This window comes from Ovis aries, chromosome 20 (assembly GCF_016772045.2).
Source record: "Ovis aries strain OAR_USU_Benz2616 breed Rambouillet chromosome 20, ARS-UI_Ramb_v3.0, whole genome shotgun sequence".
NCBI lineage: Eukaryota > Metazoa > Chordata > Mammalia > Artiodactyla > Bovidae > Ovis > Ovis aries.
In genome coordinates this window covers 46,325,387-46,348,299 of record NC_056073.1, presented here as the reverse complement: position 1 = coordinate 46,348,299, position 22,913 = coordinate 46,325,387, and positions in this window count along the sequence as shown.

The window sequence follows — 22,913 nt, the reverse complement described above, 5'->3', positions numbered from 1 at the left end:
ATATCAATACCCTCAGGTATGCAGATGATACCACCCTTATGGCAGAAAGTGAAGAGGAACTAAAAAGCCTCTTGAAAGTGAAAGAAGAGAGTGAAAAAGTTGGCTTAAAGCTCAACATTCAGAAAACTGAGATCATGGCATCTGGTCCCATCACATCATGGGAAATAGATGGGGAAACAGTGTCAGACTTTATTTTTGGGGGCTCCAAAATCACTGCAGATGGTGATTACAGCCATGAAATTAAAAGATGCTTACTCCTTGGAAGGAAAGTTATGACCAACCTAGATAGCATATTGAAAAGCAGAGACATTACTTTGCCAACAAAGGTCCATCTAGTCAAGGCTATGGTTTTCCAGTGGTCATGTATGGATGTGAAAGTTGGACTGTGAAGAAAGCTGAGCACTGAAGAATTGATGCTTTTGAACTGTGGTGTTGGAGAAGACTCTTGAGAGTCCCATGGACTGCAAGAGATCCAACCAGTCCATTCTAAAGGAGATCAGTCCTGGGTGTTCTTTGGAAGGACTGATGTGGAAGCTGAAACTCCAATACTTTGGCCACCTGATGCGAAGAGTTGACTCATTGAAAAAGACCCTGATGCTGGGAGGGATTGGGGGCAGGAGGAGAAGGGGACGACAGAGGATGAGATGGCTGGATGGCATCACTGACTCAATGGACATGGGTTTGGGTGGACTCCGGGAGTTGGTGATGGACAGGGAGGCCTGGTGTGCTGCGATTCATGGGGTCTCAAAGAGTCGGACACGACTGAACGACTGAATTGACTGACGGACTGAGGTTGAATTTTACAAATGTTGGCTATGGCTTAGACAATTTAAATGTCCTCAAGAAGTAGTAAAGGATAGGCTTCCAGTGATGCCATTCTGTATTTGGATAACGTGGCTCTAAGTCTGATGTTAGGCATGTATACAGCACGGGTCGTGTACATTATCCATAAATTAGAAATGAAAGCTCTCTGACGGCAAGGAGTCAGAGATACACAGGAAAGGATAAATGTTGGCATGAAACAACTTACAAGAGGTGTCCTGAGTTACCACTACTTGTACCTGTACAATTGCAGTAGTCTTTAGGCCAGTCTTTCTGCTTCCCCTTTATTTCTCTACATCCCAGTTCCCTTCAGCAGTTTGGAATGATCCTTTTAGAACCTGTGCCAGAATATACCATTCCTCTGCTCAGAACCCATTTTACTCAAATTCAAATTCAAAAGCTTTACCTTCTAAATTCAAAAGTTCCTCCTAAGAAGAAAACTCTATCTGAATGAGCCACATCCACAGCTGCTATTTAAAGCCCGTCTCACCCTGTCCAGCCACCCTGGGCAGCAGCCCCCAGGACTCACTGTTCCTTCTGTACAGACCACTGCCCTCCCAGCTACCCACGGAATGAGTGCCCTCACTTTCCAACGTAGCTGCTCAAATGTACCTTGGTCTGAGAGTTCTTCCCTGACTGCTCCATCCAGGAGAGCTAACCACCACCTGCCCCAACTGCCCGCCACCACCACCCCCCCACCACACACTCACACACTGTCCTTACTCAGCTTCATGTGGACTGCATAGCACTTGTGATGACTTCCCACAGGTGTGTCATTTATATCTCCCTCACCTCCTTCAGTTCAGTTGCTCAGTTGTGTCCGACCCTGCGATCCCATGGATTGCAGCACTCCAGGCTTCCCTGTCCATCGCCAACTCCCAGAGTTTACTCAAACTCATGTCCATTGAGTTGGTGATGCCATCCAACCATCTCATCCTCTCTTGTTCCCTTCTCCTCTTACCTTCAGTCTTTCCCAGCATCAGGGTCTTTTCAAATGAGTCAGTTCTTCACATCAGGTGGCCAAAGTATTGGAGTTTCAGCTTTAGCATTGGTCCTTCCAATGAATATTCAGGACTGATTTCCTTTAGGATGGACTGGTTGGATCTCACCTCTTTGGCTCTGCTGAAACGTTCCATGAGAGCAGGACTTTGGTCTGATTTATTCACAGCGCTAATGCCATCATCTAGAACTGAGTGCTCAGGCCACAGGCTGCACTCAGTTATTACTTGGTGAGCGAATGACTCAGTGCCAAACAAGTGTGAGGATAGTAATAAGGAAATTCAGGAGAAATAAAATATTGCCTGGAGTGGTTTGTGAAAGCTTCCTTTAGAAGGCAGAATCTAAAGGAGGAGGAGGATTCTCATTGGGTGAATGGAGGCTTTTTAGAAAGCAGGAAAGGGGAGTGAGGGGTGATCAGAACGGAGTCAACCAAAACAAAGACACTGGACAAGGCAGTCTTTGAGTCTGCAGTCATTCTTAGTGCCAGCCTCGAAAAGTACATCCAAAATGGGAAGCTGCTAATGGCACATGCGGGAAAATTCACTTTGCCTCATCAAGGCTGGTTTATCTTTCCCTCTTTACTGGCAAATCCTAGCCTTCCTAGATTGTATCCATCAGATACTGTCAATTCTAGACTGACAAGGAAATACATTTAGAGAACAATTGAGTTTAAGTCATGAAAAAGAAAATACTGAATATAACAGAATTAAATGTTTAAGTAAAGCATCAGTGATGCACACACATATAAAAATTTCTCCTATGCCTGAAAGACAAAGAAAATAATATGGCACAAAATAACCAGCTGGATTAAATGTCCCTGTAATTCTCTCTGGAAGTCCAAAGGTATTTCTTATGTATGAAGAAAGAAGAAAATCAAACAGTTTTGCTTTCTAAAATTGTCCCAATTTCAACTATGACACTGCTTCATTATAAAGTTATGTTTATTTAATTCTTTGCCATAAGGTTTAAAATCACTTTATTAATCAGACAAGAAATAAACAAATTTATATAAATATGTAAGTGTGTACTAGTCAGTAATTTTCATAATCCTAATCATGAAGATAAGCATGACTTTGCCTTTTTGATAATCAGAGAGTTTGTTTATGATAGGAGTTATTCTAGAAATCTAGGGTAACTTTTATATTAAATCAAATGAGCAGTACTTTAAATATTATAAATACTTTTTAAATGTAAAAGTCAATGTCACAGGCCATGTTGTGTCTCCCACAAAATTCCTATGTTGAAGTCCTAGCCTCTAGTACCCTAGAATGGGACTGCATTTGAAGATAAGGTCTTTAAAGATGTAACTAAGTTAAAATGAAGTCAAGAGGGTGGACGCTAATCCGGTTTTGACTGGTTACCCCGTAAAAAGAGGAAATGTGGATACAGACACACACAGAGGGAAGACTACGTGACGACACAGCGCTTGATCTTGAACTTCGAGCCTCCGCAAATGGTGGGCTGCCGTCTATGGGGTCGCACAGAGTCGGACACGACTGAAGCGACTTAGCAGCAGCAGCAGCAAGCCACCGATCTGTGGTATTTTGCTAAGACAGTCTTGGCAGAGTAACACAGTCAGTGACGTATTTTTACAGGTCAAATGTGAGCTGTGTGAGAAGCAGTCTGGAGTCATACTTTTTACAGAGAAGGCATTTAACCAATACTGACTGCAGAACGCTGCTGCCCATTTACCCTGTGAGAACCCTTGTGGTCCCACAAAATTAAAGATGTGCAGCTATGAATTGGTAATAGCGTCTAAGAAATTGACTGTCCTGTATGTCAAAAGCCTTCAGTGTCCTGACCCGTATTCTCGGCGTCCCTTCTAGCGGTCTGACTAGCTGGGGAACAGTCTTACGCAAGCTTCCACTCTTCTCCCCGACGGCTTCTCCTCTGCATTTGCCAGGCTGCCTGAAGCTCTTCTGACTTTGCCAGCCCCCGAGGCCAGTGCTAGCTCTCTCAGCTCATGCCCTGCCCGCCTCTGAAGCATTGGTGAATTAACACTCCGGGGTCTGCCTTCAACCAGGCAACAGTGGCCAGTGGATAAAGGTTCTTGTCTCTCCCCCTTTAGCAAGATAGGTTGGCAAGACCGTTCTCTGCACTTCTTAAGAGGTCCTGGGGAAATGGAGCTTCGATTGCCTACAGCACCACCTTCAGTAATACACTCTCGTACCATCTTTTATATGTTTCTCCTTATCCTCTTTCTGCTTCTAACTAGGAACACCTCCCAAGTGACCTGGCCACACACAAGTAGTTGTCTTAGGTGATGCTTTCGGGGGAAACCAAGCTAGGGAGTTTTGTGTAAGAAGAAAGTCTCAGCCGAAGCCTTTCGGGTGTCTAGAATTGCTATTGCTCACCGGTCAGATGACAACAGGGCTAACTCCTGGTGTGCTTGGCATCAGGGCTACTAAGGCGCTTCCTACCTGTCTTGAGTAGAAGATGAATCATTCGTCTTCCTGATCACTCTGTCATTTAAATGGGAAAGGGGCAGTGGTACTTCTAAGTATAGGGGATTTTATTTTTTAATCGTCATGATCAGCAAGTTGTCAACTCAGGGCTCACCATGAGAACTGGTTGTGGACCCCATATCAATATTTAACTATGGATATGTATGATTAATATTGGAATTACAGTGCCTGGTAGTATTACAAATTTAGTTAATATTAAAAATTCATGTTAGTATTTTTAAAATTTAGCCCAAACATACTGTTGACAAAATATAAAAAGGGACAAAACTGGGTCAGTTGTGGTGATGTGGATGAAACTAGAGTCTGTCATACAGAGTGAAGTAAGTCAGAAAGAGAAAAGAGAACATTGTACGTTAACACACACATATATACAGAATCTAGAAAAATGGTACAGGTGAACCTATTCGCAGGGCAGTAATAGACGCAGAGGATGGACCTGTGGACGGGGGGCAGGGAGGGGAGAGGGTGGATGAGTTGAGAGAGGAGCGTTGTTCTGTATATACTTTGTTGTTGTGTTGTGAAGTCACGTCCGACTCTTGCAACGCTCTGGACTGTAACCCAGCAGGCTCCTCTGTTTACGGGATTTCCCAGACAAGAATACTGGAGTGGGTAGTGATTTCCTTCTTGGATCTTCCTGACCCAGGCACTGAACCCAGGTCTCCTGCATTGCAGGTGGATTCTTTACTACTGAGCCACCAAGGAAGCAGGGGCATGCACTGCCATGTGTAAACAGACAGCTGGTGGGAAGCTGCTGTTTGGTACAGGGCGCTCAGCGCGGAGCTCTGCGATGACCTAGAGGGGTGCGATGGGGCAGGGAGGGGGGCTCGTGAGGGCGGGGCTGTATGTATGCTTAGAGCTGATTCTCGTTGTTCTACAGCAGAGACTAACACGACATGGTGACACAGTTATCCTGCAACTAAAAAAAAACTGAAAATAGGTGTTGGCACAGAAGAAGGAGGAGACAGGAATACTAAGCAGCTTTGTGGAAAGGTCATATTGTGTGATTAAAGGTTCATGGTATGGGAACAATAGTGATGAATCAGAAAACTGACATTTCATAATGTGGAATAAATTTCATTTTCTCTAGAATGTTAATTCCTTTAACCAACATTTATTGACTAGATCAGGAAAAATATATCATTTCTGGAATTAAAAAGTATACAGAGTAGTTTCACGGCCCTAAAAATCCCCTGCACTTCACCTGGTCATCTGCCCCTCTCTCTCCACGTATCCCTGGCAACTACTGATCTTCACTGTTTCCCTTTTTCCAGAAGTCATATGGTTGAAACGTACAGTATGTAGCCTTTTCAGATTGACTTATTTTGTTTAGCAGTATGCATTTAAAGTTCTTTCAGACCTCTTCATGTCTTGATAACTCACTTCTTTTTATTGCTGAATCATATTCTACTGTATGAATGTACCACAGTTTCTCTATTCACATTTTGAAGGTCATTGATGCTATTTTCTAAAGATTATTTTTTACTTTATATGAGATTTAAAAGATTAATTAAATGCAGAAATTTATTGTTTCCAGAAACAAAAGATATTAGAAAATATACCTCATGGTAAAACATTCAGTTAAAACCTCTTTAGCTCTGAAATCAATATTTCATCAATATAGAACAAAATTTAGATTCTGAAAATAGACATGCTCTTTTTGTAATCACAAAAACAGTCATTTAAAAATTTCATCTTCTTCATAATCAAATCTCCAGCAGCATGAGAGGGTAGACAGAAATCTTTTCTTATGAATGTTTATCTCATTATTATGTCTCAAAAATCTTTTTAGTAGGAAAGTTTTTAATGTATATTTTGTTAAGGCTTATATTATAGAAAATTCTTCTATACTATGGAAAATCCTTCAAGAGAGGGGAATACCAGACCGCCTTACCAGCCTCCTGAGAAATCTCTATGTAGGTCAAATAGCAACAGTTAGAACCGGATATGGAACAACAGACTGGTTCCAAATCGGGAAAGGAGTACGTCAAGGCTGTATATTGTCACCCTGTTTATTTATCTTATATGCAGAGTACATCATGCGAAATGCTGGGCTGAATGAAGCACAAGCTGATATCAAGATTGCCAAGAAAAATATCAATAACCTCAGATATGCAGATGACACCATCCTTATGGCAGAAAATGAAGAGGAACTAAAGAGCCTCTCGATGAAAGTGAAAGAGGAGAGTGAAAAAGCTGGCTTAAAACTCAGCATTCAAAAAACCAAGATCATGGCATCTGATCCCATCACTTTATGTAAAATAGATGGGGAAACAGTGGAAACAGCAACAGACTTTATTTTGGGGGGCTCCAAAATCACTGCAGATGGTGACTGCAGCCATGAAATCAAAAGATTTCAAATGAAATCAAATCCTCACTTCTTGGAAGTAAAGCTCTGACCAACCTAGACAGCATATTAAAAAGCAGAGACATTACTTTGCCAACAAAGGCCCGTCTGGTCAAGGCTATTATTTATCCAGTAGTCATGTATGGATGTAAGAGTTGGAGTATAAAGAAAGCTGAGCCCTGAAGAATTGATGCTTTTGAACTGTGGTGTTGGAGCAGACTCTTGAGAGTCCTTTGGGCTGCTGGGAGATCCAGCCAGTCCATCCTAAAGGAAATCAGTCCTGAATATTCATTGGAAGGACTGATGCTGAAGCTGAATTCCAAGACTTTGGCCACCTGATGTGAAGAGCTGACTCACTGGAAAAGACCCTTATGCTGGGCAAGATTGAGGGCAGGAGGAGAAGGGGAGGACAGAGAATGAGATGGTTGGATGGCATCACTGACTTGATAGACAAGAGTTTGAGTAAGCTCTGGGAATTGGTGATGGACAGGGAATCCTGATGTGCTGCAGCTCATGGGGTTGCAAAGAGTCAGACACGACTGAGCAACTGAACTGAACTGCCACTATAGAATCCCAGAATGCACAGAGGGAGTTTAGAGTCTTCTGGTCCAGTTTGAATTTCTTCTTTGACACTGAGGGCAGGTAGTCTCAGAGCATATGTTTAAATGATAGGAAGGTTATTCTTATAGATCAGTAAGTTTTAGTTTTTTAGGTAACTCTAAACATCACTTCATGACAAATAGAAGGGGAAAAAGTGGAAGCAGTGACAGATTTTATTTTTGGGGGCTCCAGAATCACTGTGGATGGTTACTGCAGCCGTGAAATTAAGAGATGCTTGCTCCTTGGAAGGAAAGCTATGACAAACCTAGACAGTATATTAAAAAACGAAGTCATCACTTTGCTGACAAAGGTGTGTCTAGTCAAAGTTATGGTTTTTCCAGTAGTCATGTTTGGATGTGAGACTTGGACCATAGAGAAGGATGAGCCCTGAAGAACTGATGCTTTCAGACTGTTGTGTTGGAGAACTCTTGAGAGTCTCTTGGACTGCAAGGTGATCAAACCAGTCAATCCTAAAGGAAATCAGCCGTGAATATTCATTGGAAGGATTCATGCTGAAGTTGAAGCTCCAATTATTTGGCCACTTGATACGAAGAGCTGACTCAATGGAAAAGACCCTGATGCTGGGAAAGATTGAAGGCGGGAGTAGCCACATGCTCCAGGAAACAAACTCACTCAGAAGGACAATGCAGACAGTGGAGTGCAGTTTATTACACCGGCGGGCCCAAGGCAGAGTCTCCTCTTAGCCAAAAACCCCAACCAGTTATTGTGAAAACCTTACATACCCTAAGTGTACGTGCCCAAACCCACCTCCCCAAATTCCCTGAAACTAGTCTGAACAAAGGAAGAGAAAGAGACAATCAAAGTTAACCTGTGATTCATATGCCTTAAGCCTAGGTAGTTAATAGTGGACAATTAATAGGCCTGTGGTCACACCCCAAGAAGCATAATAGAATTTATGATTCTATTTGGTTACACAGATAATTAGGGTATTCTTTTAGGCAATGGAGAGTCTAGGTATGAGCCCTGGGGTTCTTCCATCGGGGGGGCCTGGTTTTCCAGTTGGTATGTCGTTTCCATAGATACGACTTCCCTGCTGGCTCAGAGGTTAAAGCGTCTGCCTCCAGTGCGGGAGACCTGGGTTTGATCCCTGGGTTGGGAAGATCCCCTGGAGAAGGAAATGGCAATCCGCTCCAGTATTCTTGCCTGGAGAATCCCATGGATGGAGAAGCCTAGTAGGTTACCGTCCATGGGGTCACAAAGAGTTGGACACGACTGAGCGACTTCACCTTCACCTTCCATAGATACTGGGCTTATAGCTCAAAGTCCACAGTCTGGCCCAAGATGGAGTCCTGCTTTCAAGATGGAGCCTGTTCTGTTTCCTCCTTCAGGAGGAGAAGGGGATGACAGAGGATGAGATGGTTGGATGGGATCACCGACTCAATGGACATGAGTTTGAGCAAACCTCAGCAGATAGTGATGGACAGGGAAGCCTGGAGTGCTACAGTCCTTGGGATCACAGAGTCGAACGTGACTTAGCGGCTGAACAATAGCAACAATCATTAGAAGAGTCTTCCTTTTATTGAACTAAAGTGTGTTTTACCATAATTTCTACCCATTCATTCTAATTCTACTCCATGAATCATAAAGAAGAGATTTAATCCTCTTTTCCAATGATAGTCCTTTGAATATTCAAAAAGCAGCTATGAGATCTTTGCAATATTGAACTTCTGAACTTCTTTATCATCTTACGTTAACTCCCTCTGAATTGTTGTGCTAATGCTGTTGTTCAAAAACGTTTTGTGGATGCATCGCCCAAGTTTCTCTTCTTTATTCATTTGCTGTATCTTAAGTGCCTGCTTCCTGATAGACTCTGTCAGGCTCTGGGAATGTAATGGTAAACAGGACAAAGGATGAAACATACTTCTGGACTTCCCTGGTGGTCCAGTGGCTAAACCTCTGCTTTCCCACTGCAGAGGCTGCAGTTCCAGTTGCTGGCCAGGAAACTAAGATTCTACATGCTGCACAGCATAGCAAAAAAAAAAAAAAAAAAAAGATGAGATATACTTCCAAGAGCTGAATTGTGTTGTTTTTAGTCGCTAAGTCGTGTGACTCTTCTGTGACCCCATGGACTGCAGCCTGCCAGGCTCCTCTGTCCATGGGATTCTCCAGGCAAGAACGCTGGAGTGGGTTGCCATTTCCTTCTCCAGGGGATCTTCCCCACCCAGGGATTGGACCTATGTCTCCTGCATTGGCAGGTGGATTCTTTACCACCGATCCACTAGGGAAGCCCAAGGGTGAATGCAGACCAACAGAAGAAAAAAGGAAGTGACCGGAAATCAAACAATGATAAATTGTGAACAGTGTAATGAAGGGGAGAGTCGAGGAGTCTCGACTCTCAACCGAAAGGACGAGGAGTCTCTCGACCGAAAGAAATGGGTGCGGTTGGGGGAAGCAACTATTGAAGGTGTTTGGGGAGGACTCACCTGAAGGAGAGACGAAATGCAAAGGAGGAATGTTCTAGGTAGTCGTGGTCACGTGTGCTAGAGCTCTGAGGTGGAGAGGACTTCAAATTCTAGAAAGTGAAGGCCCACCAGGACTAGAATGCACTGAGAAAAAGTGCACTTGGTTTTAAAATATATCAGCGTACCTTTTCCCAAGATGGAGACTCATTTCCGCCCCTAAATCTGGGCTGGACTTGGTGGCTGTCTTTTGATGAATGGACGGGGGCTGATGCTCTGTGACTTCTGATGCATGGTAACTGAAAAAAAGTGGATTCCACTCGGCTCGCTCAGTCTTGGCTCCTCATTCAAAGAGAGGTCAGTGCCACGTGGTGCCCTAGAAGCCCGTGGAAAAGCCCATGTGGGAGGGACTTGGGGACCCACTGATGGCAGGCAGCAGGCTTGTGGATGGCCCGTGAGGATGAGCCATTTGGGAAGTGGATCCACCTGTCCCATCAAGTCTCCCAATACATCATATCAACAACCTCCTGAGAGACCCCCAAACCAGGGCCACCCAGCTAAGCCACTGCCGAGTTCATGACCCATGGAAACTTCAGAACATACTGCACTTATTGCTGTTCTGAACCACTGAGTGTTGAGATAATTTGTTATGCAGAGAACTAGTTAGAGAAGGGGTGTGTCTGTCAGGTCACTTTTGGCTTGAAATAACATAGTGCCATAGTGTGCCAAGCTGCATCTGACTCTTTGTGACCCCGTGGACTGTAGCCTGCCAGGCTCCTCTGTCCATGGGATTCTCCAGGCAAGAATACTGAGTGGGTTGCCATGCTTTCCTCCAGGGGATCTTCCCGATCCGGGCACTGCACCCACACGTTTTCTGTCTCCAGCATTGGCAGGTAGGTTCTTTACCACTAGCGCCACCTGGAAAGCCCAGAAATAATGCAAGACCGACAGAAAGCCCCTTACAATGAGAAGTTTGTTGCAGACCTTACTAGGATGTCCAGAGGTGGGCAGCTCCGGGATTAGTCGGTTCTGAGGCACCATCATGCCCACAGGTGCTTCTCTGTCGTCTGTGCCTCCCCAGTGATGTCCCCTCAGAGGACCACGAGACGGCAGCTGCGGTTTCAGCCACCGCTCGACGAGTGAGGCATTTCCTCCTGAGTGTGTTTGTACAGATAAGGAAAATCTTTCCCTCACAGTTGGTGGCCAGAATGGAATTAAAAAAAAAAATCACATGTGCACCAGAATCTGGCAGGTGAGATGGAGAGAGCCAAGCAGGGGCTTTGGATGACGCCTCGATTTCTGGCTTCCACCGCTAACTAGAATGCTCTCTCTGTTGTTGTTGTTGTTGCTGTTTTCCTTTTTATTTTGCTTGTGTGGGGAAATCAGGAGTTCCCTTTTGTATCTGTTAAATCTGAGATGCTATAGGACATATATGTTGTGACATCAGGGAGCAGTGGGCTGTTTACAGTTGGAGTGAAGAGAGGAGAGAAACATGTAAGCATTATTTGCCAAAAGATGGCTTTTGCCTCCATGCAGCCGAAGACGTGACCACAGGGGAGTGGCTGGGAGGCGGTGGGAGGTCCATAGTCCAGTCTGAAGACCCTCGGCACCTCAGATCTGGGCACAAGAGGAGCCCGTGGAGGGAAACCCAGGCAAGTAAGAGGAAGGGGAGTGGGCAGAGGATGACGTCCTGGAGGCCATAGTGGTGCCTTTTTTTCAAGGAGGGCGTGGTTAGCTGTGTAATTTTTCCTGAAAGGTTGAACAAAATGAAGATGTAAAAGTGACCTTTGGGTTTAGCACAGGGTGCTGAGCAAGGAGGCAGATTCATAAGAAGCTGAAGGATTCATGGTGTGTGAACTAGTAGAGACGGCCCATGAATACAGCTCCTGGAGGGGTTTGGTCCTGAGAGGGTGATGGTAGCTTTAAGAGGATGTAAGGTCAGGGAGATGGAGGCTTGTCAGAAGACTCCAGAGCGCATCTCAATGCTACTGGAAACTTTCCCTCATAGAAAAGGGGAATGATTGATGATACAGAGACCGCCCAAGGTGTACAGTCCCCAAAAGGGACACACGTGGATGCGCATTCCTGTATAACTTTAAAATTAATTATTAGCATACAAGTAGAATATCCACTGTTTGGGGAAAGTGATTTAAACGGTATGTTGGATCTATTAACTACTTTTGGTGAAACGGTTTTGCAAAGTGGCTAAGAGTCCAAACTGCTAAATCTAAGTGGCTAAGAATCTAGATCTGCTCGAGAGAGATCTTTGTGGTTTCAAGCTTTGTGACCTTGAGGACTTTACTTAACCTCTCTGTGCTCCCTAGTTTTATAAAATGGAGATAGTAATAAAAGCCCACCCTCCTAGGGCTGTCATCAAGGTCGCCTCGGTTAATGTACGTAAAGCATTTAGACCAGTGCACCGTCCATGGTAGATGCTCTGTGTCCCAGGCACGTGCTTGCTAGGATTTGCTGGATCAGGTTCTACTAAGTGATTTAGGCTAAAGGTACTGTTATCAGGAAAAAAAAAATATATTGATTTAAATTTTATTACTATTTTTTACATGCGTTCGGGGTTATGTGTAGAGAAGTGTCCTATATTGAAACGCAACCTCAAATAAGAAAGTGAAATTGACACCGTAAACAGTAGTTATCCTAGCATTTACCAAAATCAATTGGTTAGTCTCTGCTATGTCTTATTTTCTTCTTGTAGGAAGTCTTGCAATGTAAAAATTCAAAAAGAATCACTAGACATTCATCAGAAGGCATCCACAGAAATACTGATGGGAGCGGTGAAGGTGCTGAGTTAAACAGTGTGGCCCGGAGTGTGAGATGAATTCGTATCTTGTTCTAGACACAAGAGCACTTTTCTTCCTCCCTCACCGAAGCTTAATTCCCACCCTAGACTGTCTAGCAGCTTGCAGGAATCTGCAAAAGATAGAGCATTGATAGGAATCAATGCCTGGTGGGTTTCCAACAGGGAGACCCCCGAAGAACTGAAAAAGCATGAATAAATGTATTCCAATTACAGGCGAACGTGGGAGCGAGTCGGCTGGCGCTGAGAGGTCTGGATCGGCTCGCCGGCGATGCGGGCATTATGGAGTGATTTTTACTTTACTGCTATTCCATCAGATCATCCCCTTCCTTTCACACACAAGGTTAATTCACTTCTTGATCACATTATTTCCTCGCTGCTCTTTGACAATATAAAAATTCTGAGTGGACAGCTCAATCCCTCTTCCATCTCAGATTTGATTGTTATGGTATTGCCTGGAGTCCCTCCGCGGCCTCCAGCAGCCCGCGCCGCACTTTATGACACTTAAATGGCTCGGCTACAATTTCTCCATCTATTCATGAAATGCTGTTAATAACTCATTTCCAAAGAGGCCCTTCTTTATGTCTTGGCATTAAAGGAATTTTTATTAGGTGCCAGGATAGGTGACCCACAGCCCCAGTAACCAAAGAGTTAATTAATCTGTTGAAATTTATTGCCTTTTATACTGCACTCAGTGTGACAGTCCCTAAGAGAAACAGATACTGTATTTACAACCCGGGTTGAAATATTCAGTAATATAGTCTGCATACTGACCTACTCCATCAGAGTATGCCTTCTGCTGGAACGTCCATTCATCACAGAAGATGAATTTGTGTAATCTATCTTCTTTCTTATTCTGAGATTCCAATAAATATTGAAATAATAATTTATTGATTACCTTGCAATATGAATGTGTAGTAAAGTCACCCAGGACGTTTGCATGGTAATGCATTCTGGAAGTTCTTGGCGTTTGGTGGGAATGAAAGGCTAAACTGCAGTAGGAGTGACATGGAATACTCTTGTAGGTAAAACACCAAACTTAATTTCATATTGTGCGTAGGGAAGTGGTGAGGCGGGGTGGTTTCTGGACTATCAGATGTTGAAACCACAGCCACGATGATTGTTCTCCAAAGTAAACATCATGAATATTTATTATCACATCTGCACCTTGCCTTCTTTGTGTGTTTATTATTGTTATTGAGTCGCTAAGTCGTGTCTGACTCTTTGCGACCCCCTAGACTGTAGCCCACTAGGCTCCTCTGTCCATGGGATTTCCCAGGCAAGAATCCTGGAGTGGGTTGCCGTTTCCTTCTCCAGGGGATCTTCCCGACCCAGGGATGGAACTCGTGTCTCCGGCACTGGGAGGCAGATTCTTTACTGACCGAGCTACAAGGGAAGCCCTCTTTGTGTTTTACGCCCAGAATATTTTAGATCACAGATGCTTGCTTTGTATCACCTTCACTTGTGAAACCACTTCTTTCCTGCCTGTAGTACAGGCAAAGATGAAAAGGATTTAGGAATGGTGGGTACCACCTTCCATTTAATTCCAGTTATATCTTCTAGGACTGTTTTATAAATTCTCAGTCTGAATTGTATATTTCCTATGACTGTACTTTGGGGGTCCTTTGAATTCTTGACCTAAATCTCAATTCCCGTCTACAGTTTTTTATGGGTTTTACTGTTACTTATGGGACAAATTTTTTGTCATGGTTCTAGGATCATAATAATTTTTTGCATCAAATCTGATTTGGTAGAGAAACATGGGAGAAGTGTATGAAAGGTGATGTAGAACATTATGTCCCTGTGAATCAAGCACAATTATTGTGAAACACTTAGAAACTCTAAATGTCTTTGTATCTGGATATATTATGCTGTTTGGGTGAACGTGAGCTGAACAGCCAGCATTTCTGTTCTGCACGAGGCCAACACCAGCAGCCTTAGACCTTAGGGTTGTTGTGGACGCAGGTCAGGTAGAATTCAGTCGTGTTCAGTTAATGTAGCCCACCTCTGGTCTCCATAACAATTTATCTTGGTTTTGGGCACCTCTTTATAATCAAGATAACTCTTCAGAGTGGATGGAATTCTAGTGTGTGACGTTTATTTTCTAGTGCTTTACTGATAAGGTTAACCAGATGGTGAAATGTAATAGCTTGAAAGATTCAGTTTTGATATACGGTCAATCAGTTCCGGAATCAGGAAAAAGCAAAGAGAATCAGAGCTTTTAAGATTCATTTTTTGGTCATGAGATTGAAAATATACTCTTTTGGAGGATGAAGAAGTATCTCGTCATAATTCTCCTGACATCTAAACCTCCTGGCTATATGTTTTTAAAAGAAGACAAAGTATGTCGAAAATTTTGTTGTAAAAGCTTTATATAGAATATATCACATTTTTCCAGGTGAAAAATTATGAAACTTTTTAATGGCACCTGAAAGTGTTTCTGATGTAGATTCCAAGCAAAATATATTTTCTTAAGTATTTTTTAGTAACAGTCGTACAAATTAAGTCGTATGTTTCTTCTGTCTGTATTTTATTTCGCTGCTGTTCTCGTTCAGTCGCTCAGTTGTGTTGGACTCTGACGCCATGAACTGTAGCACGCTGGACTTTCACGCCCTTCCCTATCTCTCTGAGTTATTTTATTCCGATGAAACTTCAGATAAGTGACTACCAGGATGTTATAGAATCATGCAGTCCCTGAAGCTTATTCTGCTGTGATACTTGCCACTCTGGCACAGATGTTATTCTTTGAAGGTGGACAATATATAGTTTTTTAATCAGGTTTGATTTCCACTGATTTGATTATCTTAATTCTCGATTGATTATAGATATATATTTAAGTATCTAACAAAAGAATTATGTTGATGCTTTCGATTGTTTCTTCAGCGATTAGGTTTGCTATGAGATGGTAACCAGGTAATCACTGCGCTGCTCCTCTTATTTTTATTAGCTTTTGGTCCTTTTTACTCATTGACATTAATAGCGGCTCCTTGTTCTGCTCACATAAAGTTACGCTCTGATTGAAGCTCTCCCTGGTGTTTGGCTAATTGGACTATTCATTAAAAGTGTATGATATTTTATTACCTTGTCTTCCGTGGTATTTTACATTTTGGATTGACTGATTCTAATTCCTATTTCAGAGTACTATGATTTCACAGTAGCATAACCTTGGGGATTCATTACATTTGGCCTTTAAAACACTGCTTTATTTTTCTGTACATAGTAGTGGAAAACTGTGGCATTTTCCAGCACCCACACTGACTCCCTTTTTATAACAAAGCCACTTTCCCTTCCCCTCTTCATTTAAATCAGTGCAACACAATATACATTTATTAAGCGCCACTTCCATGGCAGGCTTCCCTGGTGGCTCAGCTAGTAAAGAAACCGCCTGCAATGCTGGAGACCTGGGTTCGATCCCTGAGTTGGAAAGATCCCCTGGAGAAGGGAATGACTACCCACTCCATATTCTGCCCTGGAGCATTGCATGGACAGAGGAGCCTGGCAGGATACAGTCGCAAAGAGTTGGGCATGACTGAGTGACTTGCAGTTTCATTTACACGCAAATGCCGCGTCAGGTACTGAGTACATGGGCTTGAATTGGCAAAAACACCACTCTCAAGCTGTTCAAAGACAGTCTGTTGACTGAGACAGAAAAGTGACAAATAATGATTTTTAAAAGCCTTGTTTCTCCCTCGTCACACAAAGTCTTTCATTTCGGGAAATAGGAGTTGAATAATTTTGGAAGCCAGCCTTTTATTTGGCTTTCATCCAAGGGCAGGACTTCATTAAGCACTTGAAATGGATTGTTTTACTTAATCTGCACAAGTTGTTGTTGTTGCCATTCAGTTGCTGAGTGCAACTCTTTGTGACCCCATGGACTGCAGCACGCCATGCTTCCCTGACCTTCACTATTTCCTGGAACTTGCTCAAACTCATGTCCACTGAGTCGGTGATGCCATCCAACCATCTCATCCTCTGTCCTCCCCTTCTCCTCCCACCTTCAATCTTTCCCAGCATCAAGGTCTTTTCCAGTGAGTCAACTCTTCTCATTAGATGGCCGAAGGATTGGAGCTTCAGCTTCAGCTGAAGGCCGTGTGCACAAGGCTTTGTGGCAAGTACTGTTATTGTGTCACCCCATTTTGCTGATGGGTGGGGTGAGTTACACGGAGGCCAGGGCACCTCCCCAGGCCATTACTCCTAGCATACCCCTGAGGGGATTGGAATGCTGCTATCGGAGTCCAGTGCCGGGACACCTGACCGTTTCCTCCCCCAGATCTGCAGGATAAGACACAGGTTATCCAGAGTAAGAACTGACCACTCTTTTGTTTATTTATTGCTCTCCTCTGATTATTGAATCTTTTCCCCCAAATTTACAGTGCTCCTCCATCATATAAAAAGTTCCCTCACATATACAAGACAATTTCTAGGCTCTGTCTTATTCCTGGGTAATTCATACTGTTCTTTTCGTTTGTCTGTTTCTACTCTATTCCAACACTGTTTTAATTGCTATAGTTTTACAACAGTTTCAATGTCTGATTTGGTGAGTCTCTTTTTTTTCTTATTTAAAAGGTGTCTTCTGTCCTGACTCCTTAAACTATTTTTTATTGTGGAATGTACAATTTTTTTTATCATGGAATGTATTATGCACACAAAAAGTACATAAAAATTTATGTCCAGTGTAAAGAATAAAAATAAAAAGAGCCATCATGAATCTATTATCCAGGACAAGAAATAAAATATTGGTTTGATATAATTCTTGTTATGATGCTCCTTGATTTCATTCCTCTCCCAAGAGGTTTTCATCTCCTTGCTTGTTTTTATACTTTTTCTGTTTTCATCAATAATATTGTTTTACCTGTTTATGACACTTATATAATGAAAAAAATTGTATATAATTATCTCTGCCTTTATTTTTGGAGAAGGCAATGGCACCTCACTCCAGTACTCTTGCCTGGAAAATCCCAAGGATGGAGGAGCCTGGTGGGCTGCAGTCCATGGGATCGCTAAGAGTTGGACACGACTGAATGACTTCCCTTTCACTTCTCACTTTTATGCGCTGGAGAAGGAAATGGCAACCCACTCCAGTGTTCTTGCCTGGAGAATCCCAGGGACGGGGGAGCCTGGTGGGCTGCCATCTATGGGGTCGCACAAAGTCGGACACGACTGAAGCGACTTAGCAGCAGCAGGCTTTATTTTATTCAAGGTTATGTTTTTCACATTCATCCATGTTGATGTAAGTAGCTGTAGTTGTTTTCACTGCTGTATAATATTCCATTGTATGAACTCAGACAGTCTTCCCTAGTGGCTCAGATGGTAGATGGTAAAGTCTGCCTGCAATTCAGGAGACCTGGGTTCAATCCCTGGGTCGGAAAGATCCCCTGGAGAAGGGATTGGCAACCCACTCCAGTATTCTTGCCTGGAAAAGCCCATGGACAGAGGAGCCTGGCGTGCCCCAATCCATGATGTCACTAAGAGTCAGACATGACTGAGCGACTAACACACACATATACCTTTTATTATATTATGCGTTAGTTGCTCAGTTGTGTCTGACTCTCTGTGATCCCGTGGACTGTAGCCCACCAGGCTCCTCCGTCCATGGGATTCTCCAGGCAAGAGTACTGGAGTGGGTTGCCATTTCCTTCTCCAGGGGATCTTCCCAACCCAGGGACTGAACCCAGGTCTCCTGCACTGCAGGTGGATTCTTTACCATCTGAGCCACCAGGGAAGCCCAGATGAAAGTTAGTCACACAGTCGTGTCTGACTCTCTGTGACCCCATGGACTGCAGCCTACCTGGCTCCTCTGTCAGTGGGATTCTCCAGGCCAGAGTACTGGAGTGGGTTGTCATTTCCTTCTCCAGGGGATCGTCCCAACTCAGGGACTGGACCCAGGTCTCCTGCGTTGCAGGCAGATTCTTTACCAAATGAGCCATTTTATGACAATGTGTTTTATTGCCATTCTCGGATATTGCTTTTTTGTTGTTAATAAACGGAAGTTTTGTGGCAGTGCTATGCTGAGCAAATCTCCTGGTGTCATTTTCCCACACTTTGCATCTCTGTGTCACATTTTGGTAATTCTCATAGTATTTCAGACTTTTTCATTATTAATATATTTGGTTATGGTGATTTGTGATCAGTGATCTTTGATGTTACTACTGCAGAAAGATTACAAGTTGCTAAAGGATCTTATGATTACCAGTTTTTGGAAATAAGATTTTAAAATTATAGTGTGTATATTGTTTTTCTAGACATAATGCTATTGCATACTTAAGAGACTACAGTATAATGTAAACATACCTTTTAAATGCACTGGAAACTGAAATGCGTGTGACTCCCTTGAATGCGATATTGGCTTTATTGCTGTGGTCTGGAATTGACCCTGCAATATCTCTGAAGTATACCTATGTAACAAATTCTCTTTCCATTCCACTGTTGATTGATATTACACCCATTTCAAGTTTTGCAGTTATGAACAATGGCCCCATAACCCTTCTTGTACATGCATTCTGGTATGTGTGTGCAGCAGTTTCTCTCAGGTATACACAGATTAGTGGTGTTGCTGAGTCACAAGGTAGGCGCGTTGATCAAATAGATTAGGTTACGTCCAGTTGTTTTCTAGAGCGGTGTGCCAGTATGTGAGAGCTTTTGTTGCTTTATGTTTTGAGGATGCTGTGTTGTCTATTATTCATATGGTTTAAAATTATGCATTGTGGGTAAGCTTTGTTTCTCTGATTACTAATAAACATATAAATGTATGTATATTTATATATATGCTATGGTTTTTTTTTCTTCTATAAAGTGCGTGTCAGCATCTTTTCATATTGTGTCATTTCCTTTTGTCTCCTTGATTCACAGAAGTTCTTTGTATGTTCTTGAGAGCTTTTAGCTTAGCCCCTAAGATGGTAGCTTATACCTTGTCTTGGGATCTGGATAATCCCCCAAGATGATTGATGAAAACGTACAGTGTTCCACCGGGTTTGTGGTCTCCAAGGGAGAAGATTGGAGAAGGCAATGGCAACCCACTCCGGTACTCTTGCCTGGGAAATCCTATGGATGGAGGAGCCTGCTGGGCTACAGTCCACGGGGTTGCGAAGAGTCAAACACGACTGAGCGACTTCATTTTCACTTTCACTTTCATGCATTGGAGAAGGAAATGGCAACCCACTCCAGTGTTCTTGCCTGGAGAATCCCAGGGACGGGGGAGCCTGGTGGGCTGCGGTGTATGGGGTCGCACAGAGTCGGACACGACTGCAGCGACTTAGCAGCAGCAGGAGCAGATTTAATTCCGGGACCAGAGAGAGTCTCAGTCTCTCAGAGCTTTGTGTAGTGGAAATTTTATTAAACTGATAGTGACAGCAAAAAGCTTCTGACACAGACATTAAAAGGGGCTAGAAAGATTACCCACCTTGCTAGTTTTACGCAGGGCATTATGTACTTTTCTGCTAGCTGCTGAGAATAGTAAAATACCTCAAGGCTGTGAAAATTTTGTCCAGACCCTTTCCTGTAGCAAACCCCCTGGGATGACATCAGCACAAATTTAGCCAGAGCTAGCCCAGAGTTAGCCAGAGTTTAGCCAGAGTTAACCCAGAGCTCATGGCTGTGGAAGTTTTACCCAGACCTTCTCTCTTAACATACATTCTGAACTCAAAAAAGCATGTCCTCGAGCAAGAGATACTGTTGCCTATGAGGCCTATGTGTCTGAGGCAAAAGAATGTGGAAAAGAAAGAATGTTCACCTCCTCCTTAAGGGGGCCTTAGGCTTGGACTCTGTATCAACTTGCCTAGGTTAACTCTCTCATTCTCAGTATAAGTTCTTTTTCAGTTATGTGGGTTAAGACAGCTTCTCATAGCTAGGTATATCTTTTTTATACAGGATATAATATTTTGAATTTTAATCTTATTTGGCTATCTTTGTCTTTGATTTGGAGGATATAGTCCATTTATATTTATTGTACTATTTATATATTAAATGAATGAAAATGTAGTAAATCTCAGGAGAGCACTGTAAACTATGAAAAATAACTAAATGGAACATCTAGAACAGGAAAATACCGTATTGGAATTAAAAGTAATCCCTTTTAACATATATATCTTAACAACATATGTATGAATTAAAGCATATCAGCTGACTTGAAAAACTGCTTAACACAAATTATTTAATCTGCAACTCCAAATAAAAAAAGAGAAGAAAGAATAAGCCTTTATGGTGCTGTTGTAGTCATCATGAAATAACAGATGAACCCCTCCACCCCCAGTGTGGTTCAGATATCAAGATTGGTGATACTCCCCCCACCCCCATGCATAGCAGGAGGGTATGAAAAAGTCTATTACTCACAAAACACAGGTGTTTGGGAGAGCTGAGCAGTCCTCTCGATCTGATCTGAAAAGGGCTAAAGAGAGTAAGGAAAGGTTAATGCTCCGCATCTCTTGCTGGTGTCAAGGGGAGCTTTCTTACCAGCTTTACCATCTGTAGGGCCGAAGGGGAAGAAGAAAGGACTTGGTTTGCAAGCTGTCAGCAGTCTACTGTTATAAAATGAAACCACAGTCATGTTATAGAAACAGTATCAAAATGTCTAAAATACAAATAGCGTGCAGGACGCAGAAGAGAAAGGATGTGGATGTGGCAAAAAAGAATTATTTGAAGATTTTATGGTTAAAAATGTCCAAATTTGCTGAAGACTCTTATTGTAGACTCAAGAAGCTTGCAAACTCCAGCAAGATAAGCACCAAGACAAACACAGCCAGTCAAATTTCTGAAAACCAAAATTAAAAAAATCTTGAAAGCTGCTGAATAAAATTACACATGTCTTTCATGAGACTGGGAGCAGGTGAACTAGTCATATTGTATAGCAAGCAGGGCTCAGTCAGGAGAAGAAACTGTAGTAATTTGAGCTGTGGAAGTATAATATAAAGAATCATTAAGCTGTAATAGGAGAGGGACTATACTGATATAAGAAGTGAAAAAGTTAAAGTGTTAGTCACTCAGTTGCGTCCAACTCTTCACAACCCCATGGCCTGTAGCCTGCCAGTTTCCTCTGTCCATGGAATTCTCCAGGCAAGAATACTGGAGTGGATTGCCATGCCCTCTTCCAGGGTATCTTCCTGACCCAGGGATCGAACCCAGGTCTCCTGCATTGCAGGCAGATTCTTTACTGTCTGAACCACCAGGGAAACCCATATCGATATAAAGAGAGCTCTAAAGGCTGGAGAAGGAGATGGCAACCCACTCCAGTGTTCTTGCCTGAAGAATCCCAGGGATGGTGGAGCCTGGGGGGCTGCCATCTGTGGGGTCGCACAGAGTCAGACACGACTGAAGCGACTTAACAGCAGCAGCAGCAGTAGCAGCAAAGGCTACTTCAGGACTGAGGAAGAATACCCACAAGATGATATGGTTGGAAGAGGGGGTGTTGTTGTTCAGTCGCTCGGTCCTGTCCGGTTCTTTGTGGCCGCATGGCCTGCAGCAAGCCAGGCTTCCTCGTCCTTCACCATCTCCTGGAGTCTGCTCAAACTCATGTCCATTGAGTCAGTGACGCCATCCAACCATCTCATCCTCTGTCGTCCCCTTCTCCTCCTGCCCTCAATCTTTCCCAGCATCAGGGTCCTTTTCAATGAGTCAGCTCTTCGCATCATGTGGCCAAAGCACTGGAGCTTCAGCTTCAACACCAGTCCTTCCAATGAATATTCAGGGTTGTCTCCCCAAAGCTCGAGTTAGTTCTCACTGGAGAAGGTATGGTTGTGGCCTACTGATAGGTGGAAAAGATCTCTGGGTCCCTGTGCCCAGAACTGGTTCATCGATGCCAGGCAAGCTAGAAACAGCGCTCTGCACTGCAAGTGAGCTGAAGATGGGGGAAAGTACACAGAGCAGGAGGATTGCTGTTGTGAGCACAAGGTCTTCAGAGCATGGGGTGCACATTAGGAGGGCCATGGCAAGATAGTAATTTGGCCCAGGCTGTTGCTAAGGGGTCGCATGTCCTGGGCATGCAGCTGGGGCAAATAGCACTAAATTGGGTGTTGTGTGGCAAGAATAAACAAGACACAGAGGACCCGAACCGGGAGGCCCCTTGTTCCTGCCGTGTTTCTCTAGTGCCCTCTACTGACCGAGCTGAACACTGGCTCATGGTAAAGGAGAAATGCTTAGAGAGCTGTCTGTTATTGCAGAGCAGGTTCTGAAGGATGAACTTGAAATTAGGAAGCAGGAAATCGATAACTCGCATGTGTGATAAGTACATGTTTACATTTATAAAAAGTTGTACTTTTTTCTGAAGTATCTGTCATTTTACATTCATACAAAAGTATGTGAATGGAGTCCCAGATGCTCAGTGTCCTCAATAATGCTTGGTATTGTCAGACTTTCCATTTTATCTGTGCTAATGTATGTGTAGTAGCATGAAATTATATTTGGATCTTCATGTCCCTAATTATTAATAGCATTGTACGTCCTCATTGAAATCTCACTAT